Raw genomic sequence first — 17,124 nt, 5'->3', positions numbered from 1 at the left:
AAGGGTTGCATACAACCAACGCAAAGGCATACATGAGCCATGCGGACATGGGCAGGAAGCATACATCGAGTGAGCATGGTAGGCAAGCAGCCCATGCGTCGAGGCCAAGCGCACAGGCAATGTACCAAGTGCGCAGTCCATGCGTCGAGGACAAGCGCACAGGCCATGCATCAAGCGCATAGGCCATGCGTCGATAGTGTATGCCGAGCGCCCTGCCTATGCGTCGAACAGGCAAGCGGGCAAGCCATCCTATGTGTCGAAGTGCTGCCGAGTTTGTCGAGCAGTCATGCGTTGATGCGCTATGGCGAAGCACGCCCATGCGGCGAGGCACGCCCACACGGCCGAGCATGCTTATGCGGCCAAGCACGCAAGTGCCTAGGCAGCACGCCCATGCGTCGATGGTCAGCGCCATGCGTCCATGCTTAGTAGGCTGAGCAAGCACACCTAGCAAGCCATGCGTCGAGGGTGAGCGACCACCCTATGCGTTGGTGATGGCCGACTCATATGATGGCTAAGTGGGACTTTGATGAAGGAAAAGTAAGTTGCTATGTGTTAAGGATAAAAAGTAAGGCTAATTGATGAGAAACTTCAAGGGAAGATGCCAATGGTATACGAGCATAAGTCTTAAACAATTTAAATAAAGAAATATGTTAAGTATTTAGGTGATTTAGGTGGCAAAAGGAGGATCACATAAAGTTCTAGTAGGAGGTGAACAAAGGAGATTTCATGCAATTGAAGTCTTATCACCCCAAGCAGGAGGTGGGTGAAGGAGATTTCATGCAAAAAAGGAGATTTTGGCTGGCAAGCTGAGATGAGAACAACTCAAGGCTAGGCTGGGTAGACTAAGTGTTGGCAGCTCCAAAGTGAGACAAATGGGAGTTGAGTTGTCACCATGGGGTGAGTTTGGAATGGCTATAAATAGAAGGGTTGGGCAAGAGAAATTTATTCATACCATCACCTAAATCTTGTGTTGAAAGCATATTTAGAGAGTTACGTTTGAGTTATTAGGCTGCCAAATTGATTGGAGATCAAAAGAAACAAAGGTTGCGTTGGTAAGGCTTTGAGTCAGCCGGACGCACAGCCAGCCCACACCCTGTGTGCACGCCTCGCAGCACTGCATCCATCCAGTACGCCTCGCTCGACGCATCCCGTGCGCTAGCCCAGCGCTGCTGCCTTCCCTGTGCGACGCATCACGCCCAGTGCAACGCACGCCCAACGCGTCAACCCCCTGTGCGGCACAGCACACCCACCCTACCTACTGCCCAAATGGCCAACTGCCTACCACGATCCAAATAACCTCTAAAGAGGCTAATTTGAGGATTTTGGCTAAATTGGAGTAGAGTAAGTTGGCATTTTCATTATATAATGGTATTTTGGCTATTTTGATATTTTTTATTCATATAAGAAGTATTAATTGAGGAATTTCCATTGATATGGAGGAATTCTCAGAAAGGTATCCTCAAGGTGATTTTTAGTGGAAAAACTTGCTTGCGGTGAGTGTTTACTTAGTTTTATACATTGATATGTGGATAAATGAATGTGTAAGTGCAAAATGCATGCTTATGATGTTATTTTGTTTGCCATGATATTGTTTGTGAAATTTCTATGGAAACTGAGATTATACCCGGACTACATAAGTTAACATGCTTAATAAAAGGTGTTTGGCGGGAAAATATAGTCGGCTTCGGTCGGCGGGAAATAATAGTCGGTGACGACCGATAGGAAATATAGTCAAGTTAACTAAGCATGATTAGCAGGAAAAGAATTGTCGATGTGCACATTGGTGGGGAAAGTGGGTTATAGGAAAGTTTCCATAAAAAGTTGTTATGATTGATAATGTGTCCATGATATGAGCATGCCACGTATGGCATGAAACTGGAGGATGATGATTGAATGAATGTACACATGATCATGCATAAATTATATTGGAATTGTGATTATGTGATTGACTTCCCAAAAATATGTTTTGCAAAGTGATTATTATTTTAAAAAGCACCACTCACTGGGCTTAGTAGCTCACACTCTTCCAAATGTTTTCTTATATCCCCCCCCAGGTAGCAAAGCGAAGCGTTCAGGAAGGAGTCTACTAACACCATCACACCAGGACTTGGTAAATTCTCAGGGCACGGCTCGGATCATGTAATAAAGAATATAGGAAATTGAACTATGTGTATGAAAGTTAGATAGAGTGTTGTAAACATGTTGAAATCTTTAATAGATAGGGGGGAAATGTTAAATTTAAATGTTGTCTTGGAATACTACTGGTGTACCCTCACACTCCCTTCCAAGTCTTGGGGGCTAAGGCTAGGGAGGGGGATGCAACTGTCTCTTATACACATCTAGATGTGTATAAGAGACAGGTTAGATAGAGTGTTGTAAGCAGGTTAAAGTCTTTAATAGATAAGAGGGGGGGGGATGTTAAATTTAAATGTTGTCTTGGAATACTACTGGTGTACCCTCACACTCCCTTCCAAGTCTTGGGGGCTAAGGCTAAACAAGGGGTGTGGCAGCTTGGTATCAGAACAAAGGTTTATGTAAAACCTGGGAAAAAATTGAGTCTAGCATAAATATAAATAGAATCTAGGAAAAGTAAAGGAAAAAGGGATAGGTTAAAGCCAAAGAGGCACCAGAAAAAAGCTTACCTAAGGTAGGGAAGCCAGATAATATTAAAAGATAGGCTAGGTCAAAACCTAAAAAGAAATAAATATAACGAAATATACTATGAAAACCTAAAGTAGAATTAGGAAAGGTTAGGAAAAAGAAATAAGGAATAATAAGTGGACATAAGAAAACATAAGAAAGGGAAAGTGAAAATAAAGAAATTATTATGTAATAACCTGAATAATGTCCATTGTAGGAAATGAATCCGAGCAGACAAGACTGGTGGTGGAATGACTCCGGAATGCAAGCTGGAGACGCGGCGCTAGCCTAGTGGAAAACCCTGAAAGATCTGAGAATAGTATAATCAATAATACTGAATATCCTATTACCTTGAACAATGCAAATTTAGTGGGATCCCGAACTAACATGGGATGTCCACAATGTGGTAAAAATCATAGCGGTCTGTGTCTGAAAGGGACCGGAATTTGCTATGGGTGTGGCAAGGTTGGCCATATCCGCAAAAATTGTTATACTTTTTAGAGAAAAACAAGAGAGATTCAGGAAAAATATCAACGAGAATTGGCCGGAGGTTTGAGTTCAGGAAGTAATAACATATTGCCTAAACTAACGGTGGGCCAAGAATGGGCGCGTGCAGCAAAGAAGGATATTCCTCGACGTATCGTGATTGAATTCGAGGAACAGCCCACTTATGACTCTAACAACGCGGAATCCTATAAATTTTGTATTTTCTGTAAGGAAATAGGACATGTGTTAAGATAGGTGTGTATGGAGAAATGAGAGGATGCGCCTTAACTTTGAAAACTTACGACTACCAGAGAGTGAGTAAACAAGTAACTATGTAGACTGAAGAAAACGACTAATGTAAATAGCAACAATGTTCATAAATAAAAATAGTACAACATATGTCTAATTTATATGTGAATGATTGTAGACAAAATGCTGAGAAGTGGAAAACGTAGAACCGGGTAACCCTTTGGGAATGAAAGTGAAAGTGCCTCAAGCCATCCAAAAGAAAAATCCAGGGAGGAAGAAAAAATGGATAAATTCACCCAAAGACTTCAAACAAGCTTAGAAAATATACAACCTGATTTCGAAAAGAAATATGGGATAGAACGATTAAAGGCATTGGGAGCCACAAACTTTGAAGGAACAAAGGATCCTGCAGATGCAAAAGCATGGATGAATCAAATAGAAAAATGTTTCGAGGTGTTGAGTTGTCCTGAAAACCGTAAGGTAAGTCTTGCCACATTCTTACTGCAAAAACAGGCAGAAAATTGGTGGAAGCTACTAAAGAATAGGAGGGGCGATCAAGAAGAAATATGTTGGGAGGAGTTTCAAAAAGCATTTTTCGAAAGATTCTATCCCCGATCATTCAGGGATATGAAACAAGATGAATTCCTACAGCTCATGCAGGGAAACATGACTGTAGCGGAGTATGAATTAAAGTATACGGAGTTATCCAAGTATGGTTTAAATATAGTGGTGGATGAAAAAGAATGTTGTCGGAGGTTTGAAACAGGATTAAGACAAGATATTCGAACTCCTGTTACAACAATTGCAGAATGGGGAGAATTTTCAAAACTAATAGAAGCCACGATGAGAGTAGAAAGAAGTTTAACGGCGAAAGAAGAAAGACCGGAAAGAGACTCATCAATGAGTCAGGGGTAGAGGGAAGAACCAAGAAATTTTACCCCCAGAGTAGAAGCAGAAGTGGATGGAAAAGAAGAGGAGTTACCAACACTAAAGCAGACCCTGAAAGGGAGAGCCAAATAAAGGAGTCAATGATGAACGTTAACCAAAAACCAAGATGCCCGATCTGTAATAAATATCACTGGGGAAGATGTTGGGAACAAACCCAAGAACGGTCACACACATGTTTTAAGTGTGGCAGACCAGGACACTTTAAACGAGAATGTCCTCAGTTGATGGATACTGGAAATGTACAACCACCAAACAACCCGGGAGGAAGATCAACGACGATTGTGGAAGGACGAACTATAGGAGGAAGAAAAGAGAAAACAGGAAAAATGACGTTGGAGAAACTATATGGACTAACTCAAGATAGGGAAGACAATATGTCGGTTATGGGAAAAGGGAAAGAGAAAGTTTTAGAAGACTAGAATAAAAGTCGTGGTATAATAAAATTGTATGAGGCAAACTATTAAATAAAATTTATGTTGTAAATTAAGTTTCGTTTAATTTTGAGGACAAAATTATTTTAAGGGGGTGGTAAATATAAGACCCTAACACTAAATCTAAAGTGGGAGGTTAAATAGAGAAGAAAAATCCTAAGTAAAGATATTAGAACAAAGGGTGGAAAACATTAAAATTATCCAAAAAGGTGACCAAAGGTCCAAACGCCTATGAAAGGCTTAAAACATGTGGGACACAAGAATGCATGGAGGATGGAAGCAAGAAGACTTGAAAAAAAATGGCTAAGGGTTGCATAGCGACAGCGTGCATACATTATTAGGATCCGTGCCAAGAACATGTGGAGGAAGCATGAGTTGAAGTGAAGCCATAGCTAGGCGCACAACCCATGCGTCAAGGCCACAGCGCACAGCGCCATGGCCCCAGTGCGCAAGTCACCATGCCGTCGAGGGCACAAGCGCAACCAGCCAGATTCAAAGCGGTGCGCAGCCCATGCGCTCGATAGTGTATGTCGACACGCCTGCCTATGCGGTTCAAACGGCCAACGCGGGCGAAGCCAATCCTATTGTGTGAATGCCTGCGAGATTTGCCGAGCAGCCATGCATTGATGCGCTAACGTGCGAGCGGGGGGGGGCGAGGGGGGCTTGTGAGCTTATTGGGGTAAGGTGCGCAGAGTCCATGACGTGGCCGCCCGGCGGGCGCAGGGCTGGCCAGCTCTGCCGCTGCATTATGCACCACAAGCATGGGCGCGAATAGGTCAGGTATCGTCTAGTCTGTGGGTGGGTGGCGCGGGTGGCTGGGGCCTCAAATTGGTGCGTAGCGCTTCATAAACAAATAACGGCATGGGGTTAAAGGTAGGTCCGGGTGGATGCGATCGATAGGTGTCGTCATTGGATAATCTGGGGGCACGGTGGGTTGGGGCTCTAGCGGCGTGGGGGGGGTATGGGGATATCAGTAACCCCATGCGGCGAGGCACGCCCATACGGTCGAGCATGCTTATGCGGCCAAGCACGCAAGCGCCTAAGCGCATGCCCATGCGTCGATGTCAGCACCGTGCATCCATGCTTAGTAGCCTGAGCAAGGCATACACCTAGCAAGCCATGCGTCGAGGGTGAGCGACCACCCTATGCGTTGGTGATGGCCGACTCATATGATGGCTAAGTGGGACTTTGATGAAGGAAAAGTGAGTTGCTATGCGTTAAGGATAAAAGGTAAGGCTAATTGATGAGAAACTTCAAGGGAAGATGCCAATGGTATACGAGCATAAGTCTTAAACAATTTAAATAAAGAAATATGTTAAGTATTTAGGTGATTTAGGTGGCAAAAGGAGGATCACATAAAGTTCTAGTAGGAGGTGAACAAAGGAGATTTCATGCAATTGAAGTCTTATCACCCCAAGCAGGAGGTGGGTGAAGGAGATTTCATGCAAAAAAGGAGATTTTGGCTGGCAAGCTGAGATGAGAGCAACTCAAGGCTAGGCTGGGTAGATTAAGTGTTGGCAGCTCCAAAGTGAGACAAATGAGAGTTGAGTTGTCACCATGGGGTGAGTTTGGAATGGCTATAAATAGAAGGGTTGGACAAGAGGAATTTATGCATACCATCACCTAAATCTTGTGTTGAGAGCATATTTATAGAGTTACGTTTGAGTTATTAGGCTGCCAAATTGATTGGAGATCAAAAGAAACAAAAGTTGCGTTGGTAAGGCATTGAGTCAGCCGGACGCATAGCCAACCCTCACCCTGCGCACACACCTCGCAGCGCTGCGTCCATCCGCACGCCTCGCTCGACGCATCCCGCACGCTAACCTAGTGTAGTTGCCTTCCCCATGCTATGCATCACGCCGAGTGCAATGCACGCCCAACGCGTCAACCCCCTGTGCAGCACAGCACGCCCACCCTACCTACTACCCAAACGCCCAGCTGCCTACCACGATCTAAATAACCTTTAAAGAGGCTAATTTGAGGATTTTGGCTAAATTGGAGTAGAGTAAGCTGGTAATTTCATTATATAATGATATTTTGGCTATTTTGAAATTATTTATTGATATAACAAGTATTAATTGAGGAATTTTCATTGATATGGAGGAATTCTCAGGAAGGTATCCTCAAGGTGAATTTTAGTGGAAAAACTTGCTTGCGGTGAGTGCTTACTTAGTTTTATGAGTTGATATGTGGATAAATGCATGTGTAAGTGCAAAATGCATGCTTATAACGTTATGTTGTTTGCCTTGATATTGTTTGTGAAATTTCTATGGAAACTGAGATTATCCTAGACTACATAAGTTAGTATGCTTAATAAAAGGTGCTTGATGGAAAAATATAGTCGGCCTCGGTCGGCGGGAAATAATAGTCGGTGACAACTGGCGGGAAATATAGTCAAGTTACCTAAGCATGACTAGCAGGAAAAGAATTGTCGATATGCACATTGGCGGGAAAAGTGGGTTATAGGAAAGTTTCTATAAAAAGTTGTTATTAATGTGTCCATGATATGAGCATGTCACGATAGCATGGAACTGGAGGATGATGATTGAATGAATGTACACATGATCATGCCTAAATTATATTGGAATTATGATTATGTGATTGACTTCCCAAAAATATGTTTTGCAAAGTGATTATTATTTTAAAAGCACCACTCACTGGGCTTAGTAGCTCACACTCTTCCAAATGTTTTCTTATATCCCTCCCCCAGGTAGCAAAGCCTGTCTCTTATACACATCTAGATGTGTATAAGAGACAGCTACTGGTGTACCCTCACGCTCCCTTCCAAGTCTTGGGGGCTAAGGCTAGGGAGGGGGTGTGACAGAACCCGCCTCAGACAAAAGGCTGTCTCTTATACACATCTAGATGTGTATAAGAGACAGGTTGTAAACATGTTGAAGTCTTAATAGATAAGGGGGAAATGTTAAATTTAAATGTTGTCTTAGAATACTACTGGTGTACCCTCACGCTCCCTTCCAAGTCTTGGGGGCTAAGGCTAGGGAGGGGGTGTGACAGAACCCGCCTCAGACAAAAGGTCCCTTATAGATAGATTTGCTACACTTTAACCTTTTTAGCCAATTTAATCCTATTAAAATGATTAAAAGATTAAATCCTTAGAGTTGCTAATCGTGTTAGAACCGTGATCTTAGGTCTATGTGATCCAAGTTTTAAACACTTTAAAACGGTGAATTAAACCTAGGTGAGTATGCATGTCTTTCTTGTTTCTTTTAGTTCTAATTTCTCTTTAACTTTTAAAAAGAAACAACTAAAACCATTGCGCACAACGTCATTTATAACATATATAAAGTAACCTATGTGTCATGCTTCATGCAATTTCGGTCATTACTATATATAACTTTTATATAACGCGTAACAACCAAGCAAACATGCTATCATTCACCCTTATACTATAATAGTTATAATATAAAGATGATGCATGTCAATACTTTTTATGCATGCATAAATATAACTCTTATATTATATGATGCATGAGCATGCTCTTACATAATTTAAATCATGCTTCTCTAAATTATAACAATTACAATAAAGAGATGATGCATGACCATTGCATAACCTAAGGTGGGATTTATTATATGTGCATACCATATGACATATAAAAAATATACATCGCATGTAATAAATAAAGGATTAATGGATCGGGATGAGCCTTTACAAAAAAACTGAAATGAAATAACCCTATCTATTACATTTTTCATCGAGCAAACCGGTTCACAGGCAAACCAGGTCTTGAACTGCCAGGAGGACCCCATCGTGTAGTAAACGCCATAGGTAGATGAAGGTCCAGCGCACACTAGATGATAGAAGCAAAATTAAACGATCGCATAGACGACTACGAGGCTGTGAAGCCTGATCGTCTATGCGATCGCTTAACGCGGCGACAGGTAAACGATTTACCTTGTGTTATTAGGCGATTTTTTAGTCAGTTACTAAGCGATGAAGTTTGCTAACCTAAACGATCGTCCAGTGTGCGCGCGCGCATTAAACGATACGCGAGCATCCCATTGTCTACACGACCCAATATTCTGCGATCGCATACCCGATCGTCGACACGATGCCATCAACCCTTGATCGCATATCCCATCATTTAACCGATGCGATCAACAGAGATTGCGTACCCCATCATCTGAACAATGCGATCAACAGCGATCTTGTACTCCATCGACTGCACGATACGATCAACCCTTGATCGTCTCCTTCCTCAAAGAACTGCAACGCTTGCTACGATCTTCTTCTTCGAACTACTCAAAACTTCAAACAAACTTTGAATACAGACTCCATAACAATTATTAATGTCCAAAAAACGTAGGGGCCTTTACAAACAACTGCAAATAAAAGATTTAAAACAAACTGAGGCTATCGACGAAAACATCCATTAATTCGCACATCCACAACAATTTAACAATTAAACAGTGTAGAAATGCACCCACCAAGAACGTAAATGTCATTTCGTTGCAACATATGAAATCAGAGTACCAGAACCTGGCCCTGATACCAATTGAAGGATCTTTTACTGAAGAATTCCATGAACGCGTTCGAATCACTCCAATTTCACAGTGACCGAAATACATCAAATACGTTCAAACGCACAGTTATGCAAACAAATGGTAATTATCGGCATGCTATGAATAAGAAATTAAAAGGGAGTGAGTTGCCATACCAGTTGAAGACGATCTTCAAACTTCAGAACTCAACGCAGCGGAAACATCTACTCGATCAACCAATATCTAGCAGATGCATCGACTGCAGCAGCACGAACAACCGCAAACTCACAAACACAATGGGGATGACACCACCAGAAAAGAGCCCCAGGTATTCTCGGAGTGAGAACCCAAAGCATGGTCTTTAGTGAGTTTGGTAGAGGAAGGAGGAAGAACAGATCGTGTAAGCGATAAGCAAGTGGGAGGGAATAAGAAGCTATTGTATAGCAAGATGCTTATTGTTTAGGAGAAACTACATGATCGTGTAGATTTTACTGAACGATCATTTAGGAAAAGATATACGATCGTTTAGCAAACACGACACACTATACGATCGTTTAAGGAAGCTATCTGATCGTTTAGGAACTAGCGTGCGATCATTTAGGCACGAGGTGGACGATCATTTAAGTGCAGAGCGACTATCGTATAGGCTCTCGAGATTAAGCGATCGATTACGATTTTAGACCAACGCGCTCTTCAATCTTTTTCCGAATGAACTACCAAACCATTCAAAATGAAACAAATTTCATTTTTTATTCACCGGTTATAATAACCGACGCTATTCCCACTTACGCACATCCAAGCGCTATTTTGGGTTAATTATCATATAATTAACCAACTAAACTATTAATAAATATAATCATATTATATTTTTACCCTATAGTTTGATAGTACATATCTGCTATAGTAATTTCTCCTTTACTTGATATAAATCATATTTATATCTAATTTCCTCCAAAATAATGTATCTCAGACATTTAGCCAATTGTATCATATATAACTAACTAGTTCAATTATATCATATACAATCGATCTTCCTCTTGTCAATTTGAACATTTTAAATTAACCCAAACACTAATTCTCGACTTTATCCAAACTACCCAGGGGACCTAATGGACCTGTGGCTCGAAGCTCCAACGATCAGTGAATAGCTGACTAAACTCTTTAGCCACGAGATCCACCATCCGTTAAGTATCAGACATTCCACTAAAGACCAACAACTGAACTCTTCTTACCACAGATATATTTTTGTGTCCATCGGATATAACCAATCATGAGTACGATGACCCTTCACAGATGCTTGTTAGTACAGTTAGGCCAAATTACCGTTTTGCCCTTATGGTTACATCTCACTCCTTAAGTGCCACTGATTCCTCTAATGAACAATACAACATAGTCCAACTATGTGTGAACACCTCTCGGGCCAAGAGAAGGTGTGTGGCGCCACATCGTTCAAGCCCTGGAATCAGCCCTTAAGGGAGCTATCTATCTACTTACTCCTGTCTCGGGGAAGGAGTGAATTCCATCTTGTGTAGCTGAGTTCCCAGCTCCCAAATCAGACGAATCTCCAAAATGGTAGGTTTTAATCGGCGACCTAGCCACTTGCACCCATACAAATCAAAGAACCGCCCTCGATGGTAGGAGTTCCCAACTCACTTAGGATTAAGGTCATGTTACCTATGGTCATCCTAGTGAAGTGAAGTCTCTATCATGTACAGTGTTATATAACGAGACATTAACACTTTGTGGTCTGGTCTTATACAAACTCTTTGTATAGGACACCTCCGCTTGCATGTCCCCAACATAAATGATCAGGATCAGACCATCTGTGACAAGTCACAACACTTTTGACAATTCCACAAAGCGGACCACATCCATAGCGTTACCAGGATAAGGTTTCCCTCCTATATCCATATACTACAGATCATTTTGGTTATCTCTCAAGACATGATCCACTTTTATGTCACCACATACATGCTTGAGTCACATAAAGATAACTAGGGATTTTATGTTTATTGGTTTGTGGTAAAGCAAATAAAACAAGCAACTGAGCAAAATACAAGATGTGAAGTAAATATCATATACTATACAACACAAGCGTATGTACAAACTGTTTACAAACTATAGGACATGAGACTTTAAGGCATCAACCCCAACAGAGATGACTTGCCGAATTCCAACACGCATAGTCATCTCACCAGTCCTGAGTTACTGCCAGAAAATAATTCCCTAAAAAGAAGAACAAACATGATTAGTGGTGTCTGAATCAATTTCCAGGCAAAATCATCATTCTCCACGAAGCAAGTTTTTAGTACTAGTAAATCATATTTACCTTGTTTAGCTTTTCTCTTTTCTGCCAAATACTTGAGACAATTCCTCTTCTAATGTCCCTCCTAGTTGTAATGGAAGCAAATTCCCTTGGCAATCTTGGCCTTTCTGCCCCTCTAGGCCACAACAGAGTAATCTTTCCCCTAACCTCCATTCTTTTTCTTCCATTTTTTGGTACTGGAAGAAAAAGGTACAAACTTCGTTTTAGAGGTCGAATGTTTATGGAATTTCTTTGTGGAAGTGGCAACATTTACCTTTCCCTTTTACTTCTTGACTTTCATCGATGATTGATAAGTTTGTAACTCATTAAGAAGGGTGGTCAGGTTGTAGTCTACCTTGTTCATAACAATGTTACTACGAAACTGAAGGAAACTCTTAGGCTGATCTCCTTAGCAACTCTTGCTCTTCGATTGACATGGACTTACGACTCAATTACATAAATAAAATGCTCAAAAAATGGGTCCTTACATCGATCTCATCAGTGCAAAACTATAATCTAAATGCCAAAATTCAAAATTGCCTAAAACTCATATATCAAATGCACAGAAAGCTACCCACCTCTTCTCTGTTAATCCAAAACAAAAATCAAAAGCATGATTTGGCTCTTATACCAATTGAAGGAATCAAATTCCTCAGCAGAAGCGCGTGAAAGCACGTGTTTTCAAAATTCGTTTTGGGAAATCGTGAAAACAAGAACCATATAAAATAGTACACGATAAACATACATATAGATAAGCATGCTGTTACAGGAGAAGAGGAACATACCCTTGAATACAATCTTCAATGCTTTCCTCTAGAACAAACTCCCATGTCACAAACTCTTCGTACAGTGAAAATCTTCCTTGAACTCGAAGCTCCTTCCAAAAACACGAACAATCACCAAGACACCACCACAGGGCCTTCCACGCTATTCTCAGTACAAGGAATAGGATTGTGAGATCCTTCTTGATTTGGAGATCAAATAGAAGAAATCAAAGAGATTTTTTAGAGTTTTTTTTTCTGTTGAGAGAATTATTGTTCTGTAACTTTTTTTTACAAATCGATTGAGAGAAATGATGTATGGAGATGGAGTTATAATTCCTCTCCATTATGCGTACTCTAATTTTTATATTATTTAAATAATATACTAATTCTAATTTAATATATATTTAAATAATAATATTAATTAAGTAATAATTAAATATCAGACATTTAATTTAATTTGAATCATATTCAAATAACATTCTCTCATATATAACCTATGGTTTTAATGAATCTCATTCAACTATTACCTTTAGCCTATAGTTTTAACATTGAATTTTATTCATATTTATATATATATATATATAATATCTATTTGGATCTTATTCAAGTATATCTCGCTCACATGACATATAGATTTAATATGAATCTCATTCATTATGACCTATAGTAATTATATGAGTCCCATTCATACAATTAATATTTGAATCTCATTTAAATATATTACTCTCATATAATAAAGTATAATTTTGAATCTCATTCAAAATTAACTTTATTCTATAATGTGTCTATATACATTATATTTATTGAATCTTATTCAAATATTTATCTCTCTCGTATATAGTACTAATTATAAAACAACTATATATTATAATGTAACATATATTAATCACATTAATATAAAATATACCTTTATTTCCTTTAAATAATTTGAACAATTCAAATTATTCCAAACCCATTTATTTCTTGTTTTATCCTTATTGAGCTAGTAAGGGGACCTGATGGATCTACAGATTAGAAGCTCTAATGATATAAGATTAACTAATTAAACTCTTTAATTATATTAATCAACATTCATTAACTGCATGTCACTCCACTAAAGACCCACAACCACATTCTTCACCCTGTAGATATATTTTTGTGTCCATGGATATAACCAATCAACAGTAAGTCGACTCTTCACGAATCACTCGTAATCAAATCATCGTATTACCCTTATAATTACATCTAACTTCTTAAGCCTCACTGATTCTCTAATGAACAACCTGTTTATGGTTCTACAGAAAGGGAAAGGTCCCATTGTTCAAGACCTAGAGTCAGTACTTAAGGGAGCAATTCATGTACTTACTATGTTCTATTGTTCAAGACCTAGAGTCAATACTTAAGGGACCAATTCATGTACTTACTCTGAAGATGGGAAGGAGTGAATTTCATCTCGTGTAGCTATGTTCCCAACTTCCTATTCGGACAAATCTCCAAATGGTAGGCTTATTGACTCGGTGAATCTGACTACTCTCACCCATACAGATCAAATGACTGCCCTCATAAAAAAGTTCATAACTCATTTAGGATTAAGGTTGAGTCACCTATGGTCATTCTATGAAATGTCAATCTCTCTAGTTAATGGTGTTATAAAGAGAGATTAATCATTTCATGGTCCAATCTTATACAAACTCTTTGTATAGGATATCCTCACTCGCATGTCTGCACATGAATGATTAGGATCAAATCATTTGTAACACTTTACAACTTTTGTGACAATTACAAAATGAGTCGTATCCGTAGTGTCACCAGGATAAGACACCTAACCTTATCCATATACTACAGACCATTTAGGTCATTACTTAAACATGATCAATAAAGTCACCATGATAATTGCATATATAAAACAATTAACCATTATTTCAAATAACACATAACTATGAGGCTTTAGGGCATCCATCCCAACAATCAAGACTATGCCTAACATTATGCTTCTTAACTTGGTTTCAAGAAATTTGTAATCAATTAAGCTTGCATGAGAAAAGATTATTGTTGAAAGATAATAATTCAAAAAGTGGTTTCTAGACTTAAACATGTCATCGATATAATATTCCATAGAAATCTTTGCATGACTTAATGAAGTAATTAAGGAAATCAACACCCTCGAGCTCCTTTGTGTCTTGAATTTCAATCACTATTATACTTTTGTTTCTTTTTGTTTTGAAAAGTTACACATTTAGTTTCCAATCCTTAAATAAAATCCAAACAATTCTAGAATAAATAAATTTAATTCGGGTATTTGATCTCCAGAGGATGATATATATTTTCTTAGGTCGTTTATATTTATATATAACTATAGTAAAAATTTTAACTAAAATTGATCAGAAAAAGTGACATTAGATAGATCAAAATTTAAAAAAGGTGACAAATTTTTGGAAAAGATGAAATCCTTGATTGAAAAAATGCATATGAATCATAATCATAAACTATAAATTTGACAAAACACCATTTTTACAATTATTTACTCTAATATTTACAATTATGTAAGTTTAGAATTTGCATGGTAAGTTTAAATATTTTGGAGTCTTGTTGTACATAGACTACATACCATGAACTAGATGTATATGAGTTTTGGAAACATGGTGTTAGGGAAGAAAATAAAGATGGAAAAGGCAAAGGGAAGGTGGAAGAATAATTGAAAATGAGTCATCACATTATGTTGAGAATTTGTTAGAATTATTCCTCTCCACCAACCAAAGCAAGCCATGTGTAATTATTCTTTTATTCTTTTGTATTATTGTGTAATCACAATGAAGGACAATGTGTATATAAGGAAATAGGCTGTAATTACCAAATACAACATTGAATACAAAGAAAGGTAAGCAAAAAGGCATTCCTAAAATACAAAACTCCTTATTCTTTAACTTGGTATTAGAGCTGCCATGGCCAACACCACACTCGTTGGAAGCTCCTCCACCATCGAACCTGTGAAGTTTAGCACTCCACCGCTGAATCAGCTCACCACCACAAAGCTAGAACGCGACAACTTCATGTTGTGGAAGACGCTCGCGCTGCCCATCCTGCGAAGCTATAAGCTCGAAGGACACCTCTTAGGGCAAATCCTTTGTCCACCGATGTTTGTCCAAACCACCTTAGAAGCAACCTCCAGCTCTCAAGCGATTAGTGATGAAAGAGTAAGCTCATCAATTGAATGATGCCTAAATCCTCAATATGAAGCATGGCTGGCCGTCAATCAACTCTTGCTAGGATGGCTATACAACTCGATGGCTCCAGATGTAGCCATCCAACTCATGGGGTACGAGAATGCAAAAGAACTGTGGGATTCCATCTAAGAACTGTTGGGAGTTCAATTCCAAGCTGAAGAAGATTACCTAAGACAGGTGTTCCAACAGACAAGGAAAGAGAGTCAGAAAATGAGTGAGTATCTGAAGTTGATGAAGCTGCACTCCAACAACCTTGCACAGATAGGAAACCCTGTGTCGACAAGAGCACTGATCTCACAAGTTCATCTTGGCCTTGATGAAGAATACAACCCAGTAGTCGTGGGCATCCAAGGAAAACCAGGTATTTCTTGGTTAGATATGTAATCCGAACTTCTTTCATATGAAAAATGCTTGGAACATTAAAACTCTATCAAAATGCATAGCTCCTTTGCCCATAATCCTTCTGTCAATATAGCTTTCAACAGACACACAAATGGAGGGAAATCATAGTTTAATGCCTCATTCAACGAGAATCAACAAGGCAACAGCTCTAAAGCAGTAGTTCAAACCACAATCCGTTCAATGGACAAAGTGGAGGCCGCGGTCGAGGAAGAGGACGAAACAACAACTCAAATAGACCGATATGTCAAGTCTGTGGGAAGTATGGTCACTCAGCCCTGGTATGCTATCATCAATTTGATAAAGAGTACTCCCAAAATGTCACACCCCGCTCCAGACTACCCTCTTAATCTGGATGGAGTGGTGACTGCAGTAGTTACCAACCCTTTTGCTAGCACTTACTTCCTATTTTAACCTGTTGAATTTGCTCAAACCCTGAATACGTACATTTCATCAATATACTAAACAAATTAACTCAGAACTTAACACATTTACATTATAGGGTTTTATAACATTTCATACATGAATATCACAACTTAATGAGCCTCATCTAGGATACTAGTCTCTATTTGACAGACACATGTGTACTAACTAATTCAGGTCTTCAATTAAGCTTCCTTCAACCCGACTCTTTAAGTGGCAGAGCAGCAGAGAAGTCTTTTGGGAACTGACCGCTACCTAAAAGAAAAATATTTGAAAACATGAGCTAGAAGCCCAGTGAGTGACTAACATTTAAATCATAATTTTCATACATAAATTTGATATTAAGACTGGAAGTTTTAACTGAAAACATAAACTTGGCAACTATTATTCATGTCATCATCAACATCACATAGCACTTTTCTTACTTTGTTAGACTATGCCTTAGTCCATTTTTCTAGAGTGGCCCTTTTGCTCACTCCTTATCATTCTATACCTCATTACTACTTAACTGGAAAGGAACCCTTTTGTTCACTTCCTAAAAACATATTTGCATCCTTAGTTAAGAGAGAACCTTTACTCAATTTCCCAACATCAATCCATAGCTAATGTGGAGTGATCTTGACACTACCAATAACAACTTTTCTTACATTCATGTGATTTTAGTTTAAGTACCGTCATACCTTGGGTACTACTGCTCAGATACCTTCTCCGTGTACTTCAGTATCGAGCTATTCACATTCTAAGACAAAGCTTCAGTACCTTCTCCGTGTACTT

The sequence above is a fragment of the Benincasa hispida genome, chromosome 10, assembly GCF_009727055.1.
Source record: "Benincasa hispida cultivar B227 chromosome 10, ASM972705v1, whole genome shotgun sequence".
Classification (NCBI taxonomy): Eukaryota; Viridiplantae; Streptophyta; class Magnoliopsida; order Cucurbitales; family Cucurbitaceae; genus Benincasa; species Benincasa hispida.
The sequence above is the reverse complement of the archived record's forward strand: the minus strand, read 5'-3'. Positions refer to the sequence as shown.